The following is a 17789-nucleotide window of genomic DNA, read 5'->3' as shown; positions in this document are numbered from 1 at the left end:
TGATCATTAAGACGTACATTTAAACAATGCTCTCTTCATTGTGCCAATTAAATAAACAGTATTGCCACTACATATTCTCTAAATGAAAGAATGAATGGCTACCAGCTAAGTGCCTCCATTGACCCACGTCCTGAATGAGCTCGTTGATGTCCAATGTCAGATTTACTCTATTTATTCAAAATACGACTTTATACTATGACATATGACAATTTTTTTTTTCTGGTGATCAAAATGTTCATTTCAATTTCCAAAAGCATGATTTTCCATTAACAGAAACTTCAATTTCAAGGAGCTTCATTTTCTAAAAAAAAATTTTTTTTTTTTAAATGGGGCATAAAAAGAGAAGTTTGTGAACACTTCTTTTCCTTCCTCCCCACCACTTGAGAACAATACACACTCACAGACAACAAAAAAAAAGAGGAAATATCACCAGCCTTTCAGCTAGACGACTTTTCTTTTTTTTTTTTTCTTCTTTTTTTTATATCACTAGGTCTAATTCCCCAGATATGCACATTCACAATCAATCACAAAAGCCTAAATCAGAACACGCAGGAGGTAAATGAAGCTGGCAGCTATTGTTTTTTGGGGTTGTTTTTTTTTGTGGTGAGGATCATGGAGAAACGCATAGTCCTGCTGGCTTTTGGGACACATTGATACAAATCGATACGTGAGGTAGGTAACGATGAAAGCACAGGTTCTCATCTAGCCGAGCTCAGCCTCCCAGTCAACAGAGGTCATGTTTAAAAACCAGACATTATCTTTATTACAGGTATGCCAATAGCTCTCCGGTTTATGGCCCCGTAAATGATCAATGCTTGTTGCGCTCTGTGGGGCTCTCAGCCGAGCTTCAGCGGGACACAATGCAAACTTGCTGCTTTTTTTTTTTGGGTTGGGGGGGTGAAAGAGAGAGAGAGAGAGAGACTTTATCTTTATCGCGTCTGGTTAGCTCTCTATTAATAAAAAAGGACGGGGCGACGCGCGTCTAGACAGCGTTCATATCGGGCCAGACGCACCAGACGAATTACACAGCGCGCGTTATGCAAAACAACAACACCACCAACACCACCACCACCACCACCACGCACTACAGTAAGTACATTTAAAAACACACAAAAAAAGGAGCACAATGCAGACCGCTGACTAGAACCACATCGAGCAGACTTCCACACAGTAAAAGGCAGCAGAATCAATGTGATCACGCAGCGGCGATCCAGCCACAACAAGAACCGAGCGGCGTTCAACATTCAGACCACGAGCCGCACTGACACACGCAAATGTGGTGGTGGGAGGGGGGGGGGGCAAATAAATAAAAACAGCGTCTCTGAGGAGGAGGGGGGGGGGCGATCAGAGACATCGAGCGTGCTAAAAAAAAAAAAAAAAAAAAAAAAAAAAAAAAAAGTATACATGAGACGGACAGCTGCCGGAATCACACACCGATACAAGGCAGCTCTTCCTCAGACCCAACGCACAGGTGGACTTTGTTTGTGGCAGAATGACATAAAAACACTCAAACACACACACACACACTGGCTCTTTACAGTTGATGAGAAGGAGGGATGATCTAGATAGAGAGAGAGAGAGAGGGATGATCTAGATAGAGAGATGCCCGAAGGGTGAAGAGGATAAAAAGGAGAGTGAAAGGGGAGAGAGAGAGAGAGAGAGAGATCAGACAGTCTCGATAACAAATCAATGTGCCATTGCATCTGGTACCAGTTTTCCCCCACCTCACGCAGTACGCCCGCGCGTGCTCCTGCGAATCGATCACTGGTCACCAATCAAATATATCTTTAGTTGCCTGTCAATCAATCAATTGTGGCGTGACTGTGCAGTGACTGGATTTGAGGTTCGTTTCGAGTCCAAAAAAAAAAAAAAAAACCACCACCACCACCAGTGTCCCCAATCCTCGTGATGTCATCGCTGTCTAAATGAAGCCACACTGGCGTTGAGACTGGAGACACAAGGACGAGCGAGAGTGTCGCTGTCTAAATGTTGCTACTACAACCAAAAAAAAAGAAGAAAAAAAGAAAGAAAGAAAAAAGGAGAACAAACGCGATTTCTCCAGTTAAAAAAAATAAAATAAAAAGTCACATGGGATACGGGGAGCCGTCATATGTTGTCTGGCTCCCCGGGTTGAAAAACAGCCAGACCCTCACGTCCTCTAGAGCTGCGATCTCCAGCATACTAAACCAGAGCCGCTGCTGGAAGAGGGGAGAGAGAGGAGAGAGAGGAGGAGAGGAGAGGAGGAGGGAGGGGGATTTACGTCAACCTTAACATCTCTACAATAGACTACCAGTGCGTTAATGCATAAAAAAAATAATAAATTAAATTAAAACTTCCAACACCTTGCGGGCTCAATCAGGAGAACACTTGTTTCCAACCCGGCGCTCCGGTGCGCAGATCTCCAAGTTGCGTGCCAAAAAGTCGCTGTTTAACTTCTGCATGAGGTTGAACGGGGACAAGCAACACCGACACCCCGGAGCAATGAAACGCATCCAAAGATCCACATGGTGAATGAAAAGTGCACACAGAGAGAGAGAGAGAGGGGAGGAAAAAAAAAACCACAAAAAAAAAACAACAAAAAACAAGGCATGCAGAGCGGCGGGGTCTGGGGCACTTGTCGCCGGGAAAACTGCAGCTCGCGTAATAGTCCCCCCCCACCACCGGTACATCGGTACTCACCTCAAGTTGCACGTCCCTGGTTCCGTATAGTGTAGAGAGAGAGAGAGAGAGAGAGAGAGAGAGAGAGGGGGGTGGGGGTGGGTGGGTGGAGGTGGAGGAGAGTGGAGCTACAGCATAGTAGAGGCAGTTCGCAGTACCCGCTTCTCTCAACACGCACTAACTCCTTTCTTCTCTCGCCTTAGCAAATCAACACTGCGCTGACGTCAACGCAGCCAGTCAGGCAGGCAGCCAGTCAGGCAGGCAGGCAGGCAGGCAGGCAGCCGGCTCTGCGCTCCAGCCACACAAACAGTAAGAAAGTGAGACACCTAGGGGGCTGTCTGGTGTCAGACGGCTGTGTTACAGTAGGAGGAGGAGGAAAGGTGAGCGACACCGCCCTCCCTCCCTCCAGCTGTTTGAATGAGCATCCAGCACCCTGCACAGGCTGTGCGTTCAAACTCCAACCACACTTAAAGAAAAAAGGTGTTTAAGATGGAGCAGTGGAAGCAACATGAGGAGATGTGGATCCACTGCAGCTGGACTGTTGGTGTCTTGTAAACCCATGAGGGTTGGGCACGTTTTTGTGCATGACAGGGAAATAAAGAATAAATAAAAAAACATCCATCTATCTATCTATCTATCTATCTATCTATCTATCTATAGGTTCGGCGGCCCAATAGGAGAAGTCCATAAGTGGTTCTGGTTGAAGCCTCCTCTAACCATTCATGCAAACTATACTTGGTCTATGTTTGTGGCAGCAGAGGACAGCTAGGGTGAATGAAACGCAGCTGATCCATCCTCCAAGACAAGATTATTTTGGGAAGGGTCTTTAAAAAAAATATATATATATATATATATATACACACTATATTATTAATGATACATTTGGAATATTCAAAAAGACATTACTTTTTTTTTTTAACCCAAAAAATGTGTAGAAAGATAATAACACTCCCAAGTTATTGCATCACAACAGGTTCAAATCTGCTATAAAAGATGCTACAAGTGTTCACAATAATGTTTTAAAGCTGAAGGAACAATACAAACTTCACTGGAATGTCTTATGGTTTATAATTTCATCATTTGATACAACATGTGAAAACTATTTAAGCATGCTTCCTTCACTATTCAAACTATAACTTGAATAAACAATTTATTCCTCAATACAAATAAAGAATATTACATTTGAAAATGTTATGTTAAAGAAATGCAAAACCATCAAAGACAGAGAGCAGATTAGTGCTTTGGATATCTATCAATATATATATATATATATATATACATCTCATCACTTAAATGCATAATGTTCAACTATACCAAAGTTTAGCAGGCTGCAGATTCATCATTCCTCAGTGGGCAACTTGTGTGAAAACACACATTTTGGTCAACTTGCTTTCAATATATAACAAGCAAAAACACAAATGGCAAAAATCTGAAGCTGAGTCCATTATTGAGCCCTGGAATTAGATTTTTTGAAGGAAACAATCTATCAAGCGATTAAAAAAAAAATGAAATGTCATTTGCGGAAGCAGTCTGGTTTTAAAATACTGACACTGATTTGAAGAAACGCCATGAAACAAAAGAAACTGCACTCGGAACAAGTGGCACTTATTTCCTTGTCTCATAAAAAATATGCCCTTAATGATCAATAAAGTGAACGACTCTCAGTCGGGTGGTTTTGCAGTGCATTAACAACCCTTAATTGTTTCTTAGCGTAGCTTTAAGTTTCCTCCTGCTTTCTTTTCTGTTGACCAATAACCAGGATGCAGTGGCTGGTGCACCTCATTATTGTTCGGCCTGACATACCTCTTGGAGTCTTTTATGGTAAAAGCATACTTTAGAGCTTCTCTAAAAAAAAAAAAATAAACTTGATTGATACTTTTGCCTTAATGGTGATCACTGACTGGAGGCTCTCTCCTACCAATGGTTTCATTTCACAATATTTTAATTATATTGTTTTGTTCCCTTTAAGTGCTCCTAGTGAGCTCTTAGTTTGTCTTTGTTCCCAAAGTCACAGATAAAAATCGTCCTACATTGAAGCGTTTCTCATTGTACAGACATTTATGTTCCCTTTTGACTTTGTTGATCCCCAAAACTTTATTTAAACCCTCTGGCACATCAAAGATTTTAATTATCCAGTGAAATATCTAAACATGTACTAGATGGACTGGCACATTATTTATGGATTGTTGATGATGTATCCTAAAGATTTTGTTGATTCCCTGACTTTTTGAATTGCGCAATGACACTTTTGGTTTTGAGTGAGTTTCTTTTTGAAAAAAGTTTGGAGATTAGTAAAGATGAAATTCATACATTTATGACTTTGGTCATTGGGTCAGGCACACATCTCAGTTCATAGCCAGACAGAAACTACTGATTACAATTAAACATATTTACCACTGACTGACTGAAAACAGCATGTAAAACACATCCAATAATTGAGGGTTGCTGAGTTCCTTATTCGAAGAGCTTTGCCCGGTGGTGCAAGAAGAACCATTTGCAACACCACTGCAGTAAGACCAAGAAGCTGGGAGGGTGTCATCATCCGGGATGATGAGTTTAGTCACCTTCCTGCCTCGGGCTCACATCAACACTTTACTGACTGAGGCTGATAAAACAGAAGAAATGGACAAGTCAGGTCGGAGCAGACTATCTGGGGGGAGGCTGGGGTCGTTCGGTGTCTGCAACCGATCACTCAATGTGTTCAATTAATCAGCAGCGGTTGACAGCACACTCTGGTCTGTGGTGGTGTGCTGAGGAGGGAGCATTAGCATTATCATCAATATTAACAAAGAACAATAGGTGTCTCATAGCTAAGGAATGAAGTTTGGTCAACAGTGTTCAAGAGTCTCCTAATATGACCTTAAAAAAGGTCTTCTGACTGACAGTCAAAACAACCAATGACGGCCAAGTACTTGGCATGACATTACACAGCAGTTCAGTTCTGCTTGAAAGTCTTCACGGCTACAACAAAGCTCCTTCTATAAATCCTCTCAGACACAGCCATTAACGTTTGCATTGGGTTCTCTCGATTCAAGGCATTTCATATTTTAATTTCTGGCCTAGTTTGATGTGAGTTTCCCAGAGGATGAAGTGGCTGGGTTCCTGTGACAGTCACCATCATGTGCCAACTCATGGACTATTAAGGCCCCAGTATGCTTTAAAAGAAGTGCTTGTCGGATTGTCAAGCACTTCCTGAAACTTAAAACACTTTATTCTGTGGCCTAAACCTAACCAAGTCATTTTTTTAAATACAAATAAACATAAAAACGATGTAAAAACGCATGTTACTGAACCAAAACTGTGAACGTTTCCTGTGAACATGGACTATTTTTTTTTTTTTAAAGACACAAAATCCATGACATGTCCCAAACTGACTCTGAAAGCGTAATGGAAACCCCCTTTTGAAGTGATTGGCCAGGGGGTCGGATGTATGACAGTGAGGCAGGGTTTGATCTTCTCTCTTAAATTCATTTGAACAGATGATAGCATTGAGAAAACAAAGACACATCATTCTTGGAGAGAGATTCGGGAGGTAATGGGATTCAGCAAGATGGAGGGCTTTTCACCCTGCCACTGGCCATTCTATATAGGTGTAAACACTTTTACCTTTAGATGTGGTCAGACCACGTGACACCTTGTTTGTTTGAAGCACACTGAGGCCTTGAGTTATGCTCCTGCTAATGGCGCTTCTTACTGGTTTAACTGGAAGATGTTTTTTCACCTCTCTACAAGTCAGATTGTTGGTTGAAATGTCTAGGTACGTCTAGAACATTAATGTCACGTATTGAGTTATTTATCTGATTACAAAAGGCAGTTTTACATCGGTTCTTCACATCATTTGTTGGATCCTTTGTTATGAATGTAAAATTAGCGTATCTGCAAATTTGTATTCACTGTAGAACAATTTGAATGTGATGTACATCTCAAAATCATCCATTTTGTTGCTTGAATGGTTCACCTTGACTGGGTGCCATCTTGGGTCCACACATTTGAAATTGAGGTCAGTAGGAGGACCTGTTGGTGGTCGATCTGGGGAGAACGTGCAGGAGTGCTGAGAGTCTGAGACACGGGTCAAACAAACACGCAAGTTATGATATCTCCATAGTGGAGTCTTAAAAGTGTCATAAAAACTTACATTAGGACAAATTTTGTCAATTTGCAAAGGTATGAAAAGGATTTTCTTAAAAATAATTCACACAACCCTAAATGTGTAAATATATCAAGACTGCCAATTTATTACTTATACAATCCTAAATATTGTATTCTTTATTCTTATTAATTTCCCCATTTGCCACTGCTGCATTGACCTACTTTCCACGATTAAAATCATTAAAGGTTCTTTTGATCTAGTCTATCCACTGGAAGAATAATCTGTACTATGGTAACTTTGACAAAAACAAGGATGTTGGTGCCTGACTGAAAGAAAGTCAATTCAATTAGAGGACAATGTAATCCATTCTGGTAAAGAAATTAGTTAATGTGTTAAATTGTAGCTTCTAAGCAGCCAAGATAATTGTTTTCCCATTTCAGTCTTCACTTTGAACACAAAAGAAGACAATCCTTAGCAAAAAAAAAAAAAAAAAACTACAACTCAAAACTCTTGCTTCCTATTAAATTTAATTTCAAAAAAGCAACAGGTCTCGGTTCTTGCACCAGGTTGTAAGTAGTCACACAGTTTATAGCCGTTTCAAAATGGAAAGCATAGGTTTGAAGGGGGCTTTCAGTGAAATCTCATTTCCTTTAAAATACAGTGGTGCTCTGGGATTTTTTAGATTCATCCTGGCACGGATCACAGAGTGCTTCATTACCTTTGAGCTGCGTGCTGTGCAGGCTTACCCAGGGATAAAGAAAAAGGCACTCCCTTAATCTGGCAATAATCCACCGTTTTACTGAGGGAAAGGAAGATGAGGGCTAAATTATAAAAAAAACAGATCATCACTGCACTTTAAAATAATACCAGGAGTTAGAAAAAGATGGATTGCCTGGAGGAAGTTTAGGTTTGTAGCGGAGGTTAGAAATGTGACCATTATCTGCTTCATGTGCTTCCATTGTGTTCCCACAGCTTTTATTTTTTCTATGAAGGAGGAGGTTGATCAACTATAAAGAAAGACCGAGATGAATTCTATATTCCCTTTTAAAAGTAAGGACCTTGAACATGCAAAAGTATTATTCTTACTATTATTAATGGCAAATGAATAGTGTTGATTTTATAACTGCAGTAGTCCGTCTTTGTTGGTGAAGCTTTGCTTACACCAAGCACCCTCCCACTAACTTTTTAGGTTAGTTTTTTTCGTCTCATCCAAAGGATACTGTGGATATATGAATTTTGATACAAATGTTTCAAGAGGTTAGGCTGGAAATTTCATTATTTTTATCATTGTCACAAAACCACATAAAGGAGTTGATCCTATTAACTAGTATTGTCTTATTGCTCCATAGATAGACCTCCATTGTTGTCCAAAAACACACCAGCGAGCCTCAACATTGCACTGGGTGACATGTATATTCAATATCATGATCAGAAGCACTGCATTTAGTACATACACTGTCCTGCTGCCTTGAATACTCACAATACATCATCAAATGTGTATTAATCCGCTCCTGAAAATAGTCCCCAACAAATGCAATATTTGCCCATTTGAGTAGTGTTTGCTAAAAGCTACAGTGCTCATATGTTTTAGTAAATAATTGAGCATTTATCAAAAATAAAACTATATGTAAATGTTTTTAATAGATTCATATCTTCAAGTAGGAATGATAAGACAGGTATGATGTTGGAAAGAGACGAACTAACGCATCGTTGATTTCGGTGTTTTCAAAGGAATTTTTTAATAAATCTAGATAACGCATAATCGTTGACAGGTTTGCTGTTTTTTTAGATAATCTTTGGCTTGTTTTATTCTAATGAAGTTATTCTCAAAACCATTTATTTCATGCATTATTTGAATTATTACCGTTCAATTTTTGTCTCACTATTCTTTCCGAGCTATTTGTTCTTGTTCACAGTGAAGCACAATGTAACATTTGAAAAGGAGAAGGAATTGGTATTTCAATTATTGGGTTAATCGCAAACTTGGTTGACCAGGCAAATCTTAACATTTCTGTTCTAATGAAGGAAAGTATTTCAGGTTAACATGTATGTTGTTCTGCTGACCAGACTCCCCATTGTCTGTGTCCTGTGTAGGCATGGCGCTTGGAGGAGGTGTGTGTGTGTGTGTGTGTGTGTGTGTGTGTGTGTGTGTGTGTGTGTGTGTGTGTGTGTGTGGGGGGGGGGGGGGTATAGGCCCCACACAGTGGACCTTTGTGAAACTCTGCCCATGCAGCCCATCTGAATGGACTCTTTTTACACTTGTGTAAACCTGGGGGCGTCTCTGGGACTGAGGCCACGCCTCTCTGACCCCTGACCCTCACCTCTGACCTTTGCTGGATTTGGTGGGGAAGTACTTTTTGCTCGCCATGTGCTCATGAGCAAAGCCAAAAATCACAGTTCGGATCTTAGTTTAACCCCCCAACCTCTCAAATACATAACTGCAAATAAAGTGGACATGAAATTTCAAGCAGTTGATAGCAAAGTTTAAAAATGTACCTTTTTGTTTTTAACAAAAATATTTAATAAATGCAATGTCTGATAGAAATTTCAAACAAAAAAACGAAATCAAGTATTACCCAACCAAAGCCGGTTCAATTCAAATCTTTTCGACCCCTGAATGACCAAACTCCTTGTGTTTACCAAGTTACAGGTTTGTCCACTTACACACAAACACACACACACAGACTGAGTAACCTGGGTGAAATGGCTATGTTGACCTAGGTGTTTTATTTACCAAGTGCCTGTTTACTTCTCCATTCCAAGCCTTCAGCTGCACCCTCAGAGGACAAACTACAGCGCTTAAGAGAATCCTCTGGATCAATACTCCTCTTGTCTTGAATGGTCAAAGAATGGCAGCCCAACACACTGGGCTTGTGTGGTCAGTTTCAGGTGAAGAGTACATTGACCCAAGACTCTGTAATCATTTCTTAGCCATCTTCTTAATCATTACAAAATAGGGATTGTTTGGTTATTACAAATATAGTAAGTTTGCCAGTGAAAGGAGAATATAGTATCATCTGAGGATACCTTTATCCCGTTGAGAGGCAGAGAGCACTTTTCACCTCAAAATGTGATAAAACTAAAATCATGTTCCATCCTGAGGTTATACCAATAGGTTTGTTTTCCTTTGTGCAACGTATTCTTCTCTTGGTGTTCTACAAAGCATCGCTAACTCGTACTCAAACCCAAGAAAATAAAGGATTTCCTGAACAACTCAATCCGGGCACAGACCCTTAAAGGCAGAATTTGGACTGACCCAAATAATCAGGGCGAAGTTGGTAGTTCATGATGTAAATTAAGATTTGTTCAATTAGTTTGTCAGTATAAGCAGTATCACCATGGATTCATCTAATATACTGTTGTTGCTCACAGCCTTGTGCACACGCCATTTTACAATGTTAATGAAAATGTGCGTTGGCATAGATAATACTTGAATGAACACATGGCATGTCAACCTGGAACAACAGGAGAAAACCTCGGCAAACAATTTAATTCAGATGAAGAAGCTGCATGTGAGCATACAAGCTACAGTTTATATAACCAATTTATGGAGCATCCATTGCAGGGACTCTTAATGTACTAAACAAATCAAAGTATGCATCATGAAATAGGATTACCATTTAAAAAAACTCACCATAAACAGGCCACATGGCAACACTGACTTTTTTCCATTGTGAACTTCCTGGATGGAAGACCTGAACTGGTCTCGTTCTGGAAACTGCAGTGCCCCCTGGGGAATTTTAAGGGTCTTACATACTTCAACCGAGTGCTTGAGAGGGTTCAATCAGTGATGACAGTGTAAACATCAATGATCAGAAGTCCCGAGGGTGGACATTTGGATTCGGCCTAACTAAAAAAATGTGCAGCTCAAAGCCAAATACAAGTGACTTCTTTCTTTGGGCCATTTATACAATAAAATAATGTCTGTGCCGTTGTGATATCTAGCCATGTTATTGAAGAAATGTATGACAAAAGTAATGCAAGTAGTAATGTCGGCCATGCAAAAAATCCTTTAAGTATGTACATATATTTGTATGTGACAGACTGCCACACTGAGACTGCTATTTTTTTTAGGGGAAGACAACATTAACTTGATGATTCATCCTAGCTTTAAGCTTGTATTTTCGCTCCTGAGTGGAGATCATTCTGAGCAAAACAACTAAATAAAAGGAATAAAAGCATTAGAAGAGACAAGGCAGGCAGAGGGCAGATTAAACATCTTTTCTTTGGAAGCTTCATGTATTTCTCTGGACTTCCGTATCTGTGAGTAGTACACTGCCTACTCATTTCTTTTTTATTATATTTTTTTACATTTGCTAAACGAACACTGATAAGGCTAATTGTAAAATAAAAATAAAAAGAGATCAGAGTTAATTAAAAGAGAGTTATTGTTTAGTGATCGTTTGAATTTCATCTCTCACATGAGTTTTCTAATTAAATTCTCAGTTCATTAACGCAGCTTCAAGGTCTGACTCTATTCTGGTTTGGACAGGTGATACACAGTGAAAAGGAGTCTGGCACAAACCTGGTCAGACAAACACAAAACCCCACATGGACTTTGGTGGGGTAATTTTCTCATTAATAATTAACACATTTGAACCCATTTAGACTCTTCACCAGTGTGAGCTGATCTCCTTGGTTTGAAGAAATCACAACAGAAAAGTGGCGATCTGAGAGGAGAGAGCCCCAGTTACAGTCTGACAGGAGATTAATTCCCTCCCCATGCCTCAGGTGGCCCTCATGCATTGTACAGTGAGAGTGGATGAGGCAGACATTGACCAAGTAAATCAGGGGGATTTCACTGTACATCGAACCGAGTCTTTCCTCAGGGAATCCAGATTCCACAGGCTTCACATTTGTTCAAGCCTGTGGGAAGTACGTGGGCCTTTTATAGATGTGGTCTATAAGGAAACGGGTTAAAGATGCAGAACAGCCAGTGTGCAATAGTCAAGTATAATCATTATAAACTACATTTAATGATATTTTAATGAAAAATCCTTAGGCATTTGCTAATCTTTTGGACAGTATTTGGAAATAGAAAAAACAAAAATCTGAAGTAGCTGGGGCAGTGGAAACATGAACTGAACACAATACTGACATATCATCATATTTTAAATTCATGTAGCAAACTTGTTAGCAAACGCTTTTTTTTTCATCCAGAAGTTACAGTGCAATAGCATCACTCATGTGGAGTTGTGTTAGCTCACTTGACTGATGTATCAGTGTCCTGTCTTTCTCTGCAGGTTCACCACGAGCGACTCGCATCACATTTTCCTCATCATCAACATTTGATACATTATTATTATGAAAATAAACATACATTATAATACATTACGATTGAAGTCCCGGTCGATCGGTTGTTACTGGTTGTAATGGTAAATGTGTTTTAATTAATAATGGCTCAATTCAAGCACATGTTTCAACCACTAGAGGCGATAAATACTCTAAAGTGTCTTAAAACTTGCATTCTCTCAATTTACCAGCAGGGGGCAACTTCTCAGGTGGCCAAAATAAGTTAGAATGTATGAAAGTCTATGATAAAATTATCCTACTTGAACAGGAAGGGCTCGTCTGTGTCTTTTTGAAAAAAATTGAACAAAATAAGAGTTTGCTGAATGTTGGATTCATTATTTTTCTCAAGAATGTGGCCGAATAGTAAATATTACATTTAAACCTGCCGCGAGATCACAATGTAAGCCAAATACCGCCTGGCCTGTCTGTTCACATTCCAAATGCTTGGATCCATGGATTTTTCCCTTTCCAGAAAACACTACAAAAAAACAATATTTGGTCTAACAGAACATATTCATCATTTTTAAGAGATGAACATTTAGTTTTAGACCCTCCATGGGCTTTCCCTTAGCTCCAACCTCAAGCCACAGTGTGGTAGTTTGCATTGGCTTCAGACTTGTTATATTGTTAACAACTAAACAACTTTTAACAGTGTTTTAATATCAATTATACCTATGTGCTAGATCTGTAGAACAGTGTGATTACTGTAATCCAGTTAAGTGCTTGTCAACCTACAGTGTCAACCTCAGGTTGGCATCTTCTTAAGAGAGTATATAATAATATATATTTCTTCCGTTGGGAATTAAAGTTCACATTAAGTGTTTCAACAGCATGAAGCCCTATAGAGTGCTGCTGGAATGGCGTACTGTTGTAACAGATGTTAGTATCACACTGGATCCCTCAACAAAAAGCCCCAGGGTCTTTTCAATTGGGTTTGGATTATTTCAGAAAAATAAACTCTGTGGCAAACAAATGTTTATAATACAGCAAAATACTCTTCACAAATGAATGAATTCCACATTTATGATCTTTGAGGAGTAAATGCATTTGCCAAAAGTAAAAAGCTGACGTTAGGCTATACACTAACTAAACCACGGCCACGTGATTTCACATTACAACCACTCAGCTAAAGGCGGACTAGTGTTTAGCGTGATGACAAATGGTTTCATTTAGCCACTTGAGAACAACCGCCTTTTTTAAGTCACATAAATTCTCTTAAAGGATCAACTAACGTATTATATGTGAAAATCTCTTAAACTTGTGTTTTCCACAGACATCTAACAAAAAACCTATTCATACAACCCACTGACTTCGAGACAAAGCAAAGACAAATTATAACTCTTTATAATAAATTATAATTTCAGGGTTTCAGGATTCTTTCCTGAAGTACTCTATTGTGAACTGAAACTGAAAAACTGCAGTAACCATACATTTAGGATATTTGTTGAATACGTGAAGAGAGAACTAAAAGGGCATTAGAAAAAACATTTTACACACAAATATACACACACACAAACACCTCCATTTCTTCCCAGTGTCACTGTGTGAATTTGTTTGTTTACCTGTGTTCAATTGCCCTCGGTTTGATTCCCTCCATCCTTTCTTGAAGGGCTGCTTAATAGCCTCTTTCCTTTCAGATGAGATTGCATGGACATCTTGGAAGGGGCCAAAAAGCCCAGAGATAGACTAGTTTAGTAGGAAGTCTGTGTACTTAAATTAATCTCACATCACTGTAATGAGTGAGGGAAGGACTCAATGGTGAAATGGTGGGTGAAGACAATAAATGTGGTAAGATAGGCAGTAAGGAGAAAAGAGGAAAGGAAAAAAAAAGATTCAAATGCATGTTCAATGATTGGTATAATGTAGCATTAGATTCAATGTGATGCTTTATAGACAATATACAAGTCTCCTAATCCATTACATCTCCCAGTAATACCACATACAGTCACTCTAGGACACTTAATAATATCCCTGAGGTGCAGTAAGCGCAGTGCATACACAATTATATTGATCAAAGAAAAGCAGCGAAGGAACTGAACAAATTCATCATCTCAGATGTTATTTGGGAAAAGGAAAAAAAAGTGATGTATACCGAAACAATCTTCAAAGAATAAAAGGGATGTTTAGATCAGCGTATTATCCAGCCTCCTCCTCATCAGTCTACTGTGCTGCCTGGCTTACTGTGTCTTTTCTTCCTACTGAAGTCGACTTTCACACAAGACCCCATGGTGAAAGAGACTGGAGGCTTTTCCTGCCTCTTGGACACTGTGCATAGAGAGGTGACCCAGTTAACACACACACCATAACCCTTTTGAAATGGGGGATTCCTCTGTTCAAAAACTGGATCAATAGAAGAATATATTTGCTTGCTGCTGTTGTCCTTCCAAATGTGGTGCAATCAGAGGCAGTTTGATCTGTGTTGGCAGGAGTAGAAGCATTACTAGTAGGAGCTCTATTGATGTCTGCCGTCATCGTATTTGCAGTTGTTGTGGTGTAAAAAAAAGTAGCTGTAGTAGTTGCAGTGGTTAAAGTTTGAAATTCTTAATTATAGCTGGAAGCTTGGTCAATGCCCCTGGATGTAGGAAACCAAAGCACAAGCTACCCTTTAGCATCTGTATGTGATTTCAACTAACTCCAATGTAAACCAATCTAGATCATTTTAAGACGGTTAGAGCAACTGACTCAGTATAAAGAGTGAGAAAGTCCACATACAGCAGGCAGTATGGGAGATCGTACAGGTTAAACAATCACAGGACTTTCACCCAGGAGACTACTGTCCATGTCTCCTGGGTGTCAGCATTTAATAACTTTACCTTAGTTTTGTGACATAACGTCTTTTTAACCAATGATACTTGCATGACAAACAAGCTTATTTGAACCAAAAACACAATCTTTTACTAAAGCATAGCCAAGTACTTTTGTTGTGGTAAAGTAAACATAAAAACTAAGGTTATTTTTATATTTGCATGTAATGAGTGGAAACACTTGCTCAGTGTTCAGAGTATGCGCACCTCCATCTCCACCTTTTGTTCACCGCCAAGGTATTACACTGCAAGGCCACAGCTGTCTTTCTTTCAGGAGGAAATAAAAAGAAACACCTCTCCTCCCCTCATCACCCATTTCTTCATCATCTCCCCCGTCCAACAGCACACAACACACACAACATGTACGAGTCTTGAGCAGAATTCAAAACCTATGAACTCCTCCCTCGCTCTCTTCCTTGTGCTGTTTTTTTCCCCACATAATGGTCATTCACATGTACAATTTGTAATGTTTCATTTTTATCCTTAACCTTCAAAAATGGCATTTTTATTTTTAGCATTTGTTATATTAAAGGCATGTAAAAACTCTGATTCCCATTGGGCTGAGTGGAGGCAGTCCAGCTGCTGTGTCCATAGTGCTAAACCAGTGGACCGATGGCAAACGACACAGTAATCACCTTACAGTGTTCCTGGGAAAAAGAAGGCCTGCTCACCGCAGGGAAGCTCCGTCCTCACAGCTAATCCTTTAGCACATCTCTCTCTTTCTTTCTCCCTCTTCTCTCTTCTTGTTTCCAATATCTGTGCTGGAATCATTTAGGATAACCTTGATTTGTTTTTCCCCTAATCAACTCCGTCAATCTCATATAGCCCTTCCCTTATATCTTATTCACTATGGAGGGTTAAAAGTCTCAAATCCTATCCGAATTTCATGCAAACTGTGTCCGGTCTATGTCGATCAGAGGGGAGACACCCTAGGCAAAATTGTTGATTTTTCATGCACTGGTCAATTCTGAATTTTTTGGGCTATTTTGCTTCCTTAACATGTCTTCTTTGAGACTAGTGGAAAGAAAACATTCTATATGCACACTAAGGTGTTTATTGTACTTCACCTTCTATATTTGCATCTGTAGATTTCTCCTTAATACACCAAAAGTAAGTAAAAGATTATGCCTCATTTGCAATACAAAAAAAGAATTAATCAACAATACTCAACTGGGGACACTTAATGGTGATATCTATTAGTTCTATCTATAATATCTATATAATAAGTTTTTACCCTATTCACCTGAAGTCTTTAGCAAAATGTATGCATTTTTACTATTCATATCTTTAAAGGCCTTTCCTACAAAATGAGGTTTTTCTCCACTTCAGTAGCACAAAACGTTCCAGTCTGAAATGCTTTACAGAGAGCTTTGTTCATACATCATTCAGAGTCTGATTTATAGAACATGTTATTCCTCAAAACATGGAGAAAATTGATTTTTAATGGCTGTTCACATTATGTTCTGATAATGGAGTGTTATAAAAAAGATATCCAAAAGAGATATCAACAAAATGGAATAAAAAATGTTGTTCCATTTGCATATTTTTTTCATAAAATTTCAGAAAACTTGTAATAGATAAAGATGTACCGCAAGTAATCACCTTGGGAAGTTAAGAATGTTACTCTATTCACTGATAGTGTTTCTCCTTGAGTCTTATATTCATAGCTCCTACAATATTGCACTTACCAGTTTAAATGTTGAGCTCTGGGAATTCAGTGACATTGAGAAAGACAAACTATCAAAACTAGAATATGTGAGTTTCATCAGACAAAGAAGACATCATCTGAGCTGAAATTGTGTCTTAACAACTCAATGTCAAGAGTTTTGAAAAACCCTTATAGTCATCGTGAAATCCGGACAAACTGCTTCAGCGGAGCCACAGAAGTCAGAGGTTGAACCTGATCAGCAGAGATATGATGAAGAGAAGCAGTGGCTCACAAATGCTGCTCAATGGCATGTGACTTCCTACGACCCATCTTTGTATGCATCAGTGTGTGTAATGATGAGTGAAAGTCATTAAAACAAAGTAAGTCATTTCATACATCGTACATTTTAAAACCCATTCATTACTACTTTCCATTGCTATTGAGCACCACATCTGGAAAAAGGAAGGGGACAATGCACATTTAGATCAGTGGCAACAAGTAGTGAAGCAAATGTGGAAGTGCCTGAGGCCGTGATCACACAGGGCAGAGGTGACACAACAACTGAAAACAGCTCGACAACAGCTCTGACACAGTCCATTTCTACAATCCCCGGGTCCAGGCCCAGCTGTGGCCCCCTGAGTATACCAGGTCAGGGCATGGAGCCTCTGTGGCTGTTTGGCCCCAGTGTGGCATCATGATGCCTTTAGCCAAAATAATTAAGCCAGCTTTACTGCTATGCTGGGTTAAAAGAAGAAAGAGGACCATTGTCAGGTATTATGTACCAGCAGAAGAATGGTTTGAAAGCCGATGTGTCGATGTACAACGTATCCTCATACTTCCGTTTGTATGATATTTTACTTAAAGTTATTTCCCATTTTCTTTCTTATTTCTTTCATTCTCCCACGAATGTTCACCAACATGACATTCATGGCGCCTGCGCTTGCCCCTGCATTGCAGAACCTGTTTAGGCAACAAAACTATTTGGTAAGGTTTAGGAAAAGATCGTGGTTTTGAGATAGAACAAGTATGTTTGTTATGTTAAATAACTACGTTTGTGGTATAAGTGGCGTTGTAGAGACAAGGCCGAGACGAGACTTATACACTTGAGGAGCGTTTATTTATAATGATACTACCATTAAGTACTCAAGTTATGTAACAGAAAATTGGATGGTTTCACAAGGGGCACAACAGTTGTCTCCTGGGTGAAAGTCCTGTGCTCATTTGCCCTGCATTTACAGTACATTAATTCTGCTGCATTCGCACCTAAAAATTCAAGCTTCCACTACAACGTAAAAAC

General features: G+C 39.4%; 1 protein-coding gene across 4 annotated transcripts in view; it reads right to left on the bottom strand.

Moving 5' to 3' along the window:
- zbtb16a (zinc finger and BTB domain containing 16a) overlaps nt 1–10460 on the bottom strand; it is a 147398-nt gene extending 136938 nt beyond the window's left edge. Inside the window, exon 1 of one of the 4 annotated variants that reach the window (XM_054625976.1) lies at nt 10383–10460. The gene's annotated coding sequence lies outside the window, so the exon portion shown is untranslated. Of the gene's footprint in view, nt 1–1724; nt 1926–2342; nt 2455–2679; nt 2721–10382 lie in introns of those variants that run through there. The other 3 variants (XM_054625977.1, XM_054625979.1, XM_054625978.1) reach the window with 3 other exon arrangements.
- Between the last annotated feature and the right edge of the window lie 7329 nt (nt 10461–17789).

This window comes from Anoplopoma fimbria, chromosome 24 (assembly GCF_027596085.1).
Source record: "Anoplopoma fimbria isolate UVic2021 breed Golden Eagle Sablefish chromosome 24, Afim_UVic_2022, whole genome shotgun sequence".
Classification (NCBI taxonomy): Eukaryota; Metazoa; Chordata; class Actinopteri; order Perciformes; family Anoplopomatidae; genus Anoplopoma; species Anoplopoma fimbria.
This window is presented reverse-complemented; position numbering and strand designations above follow the sequence as displayed.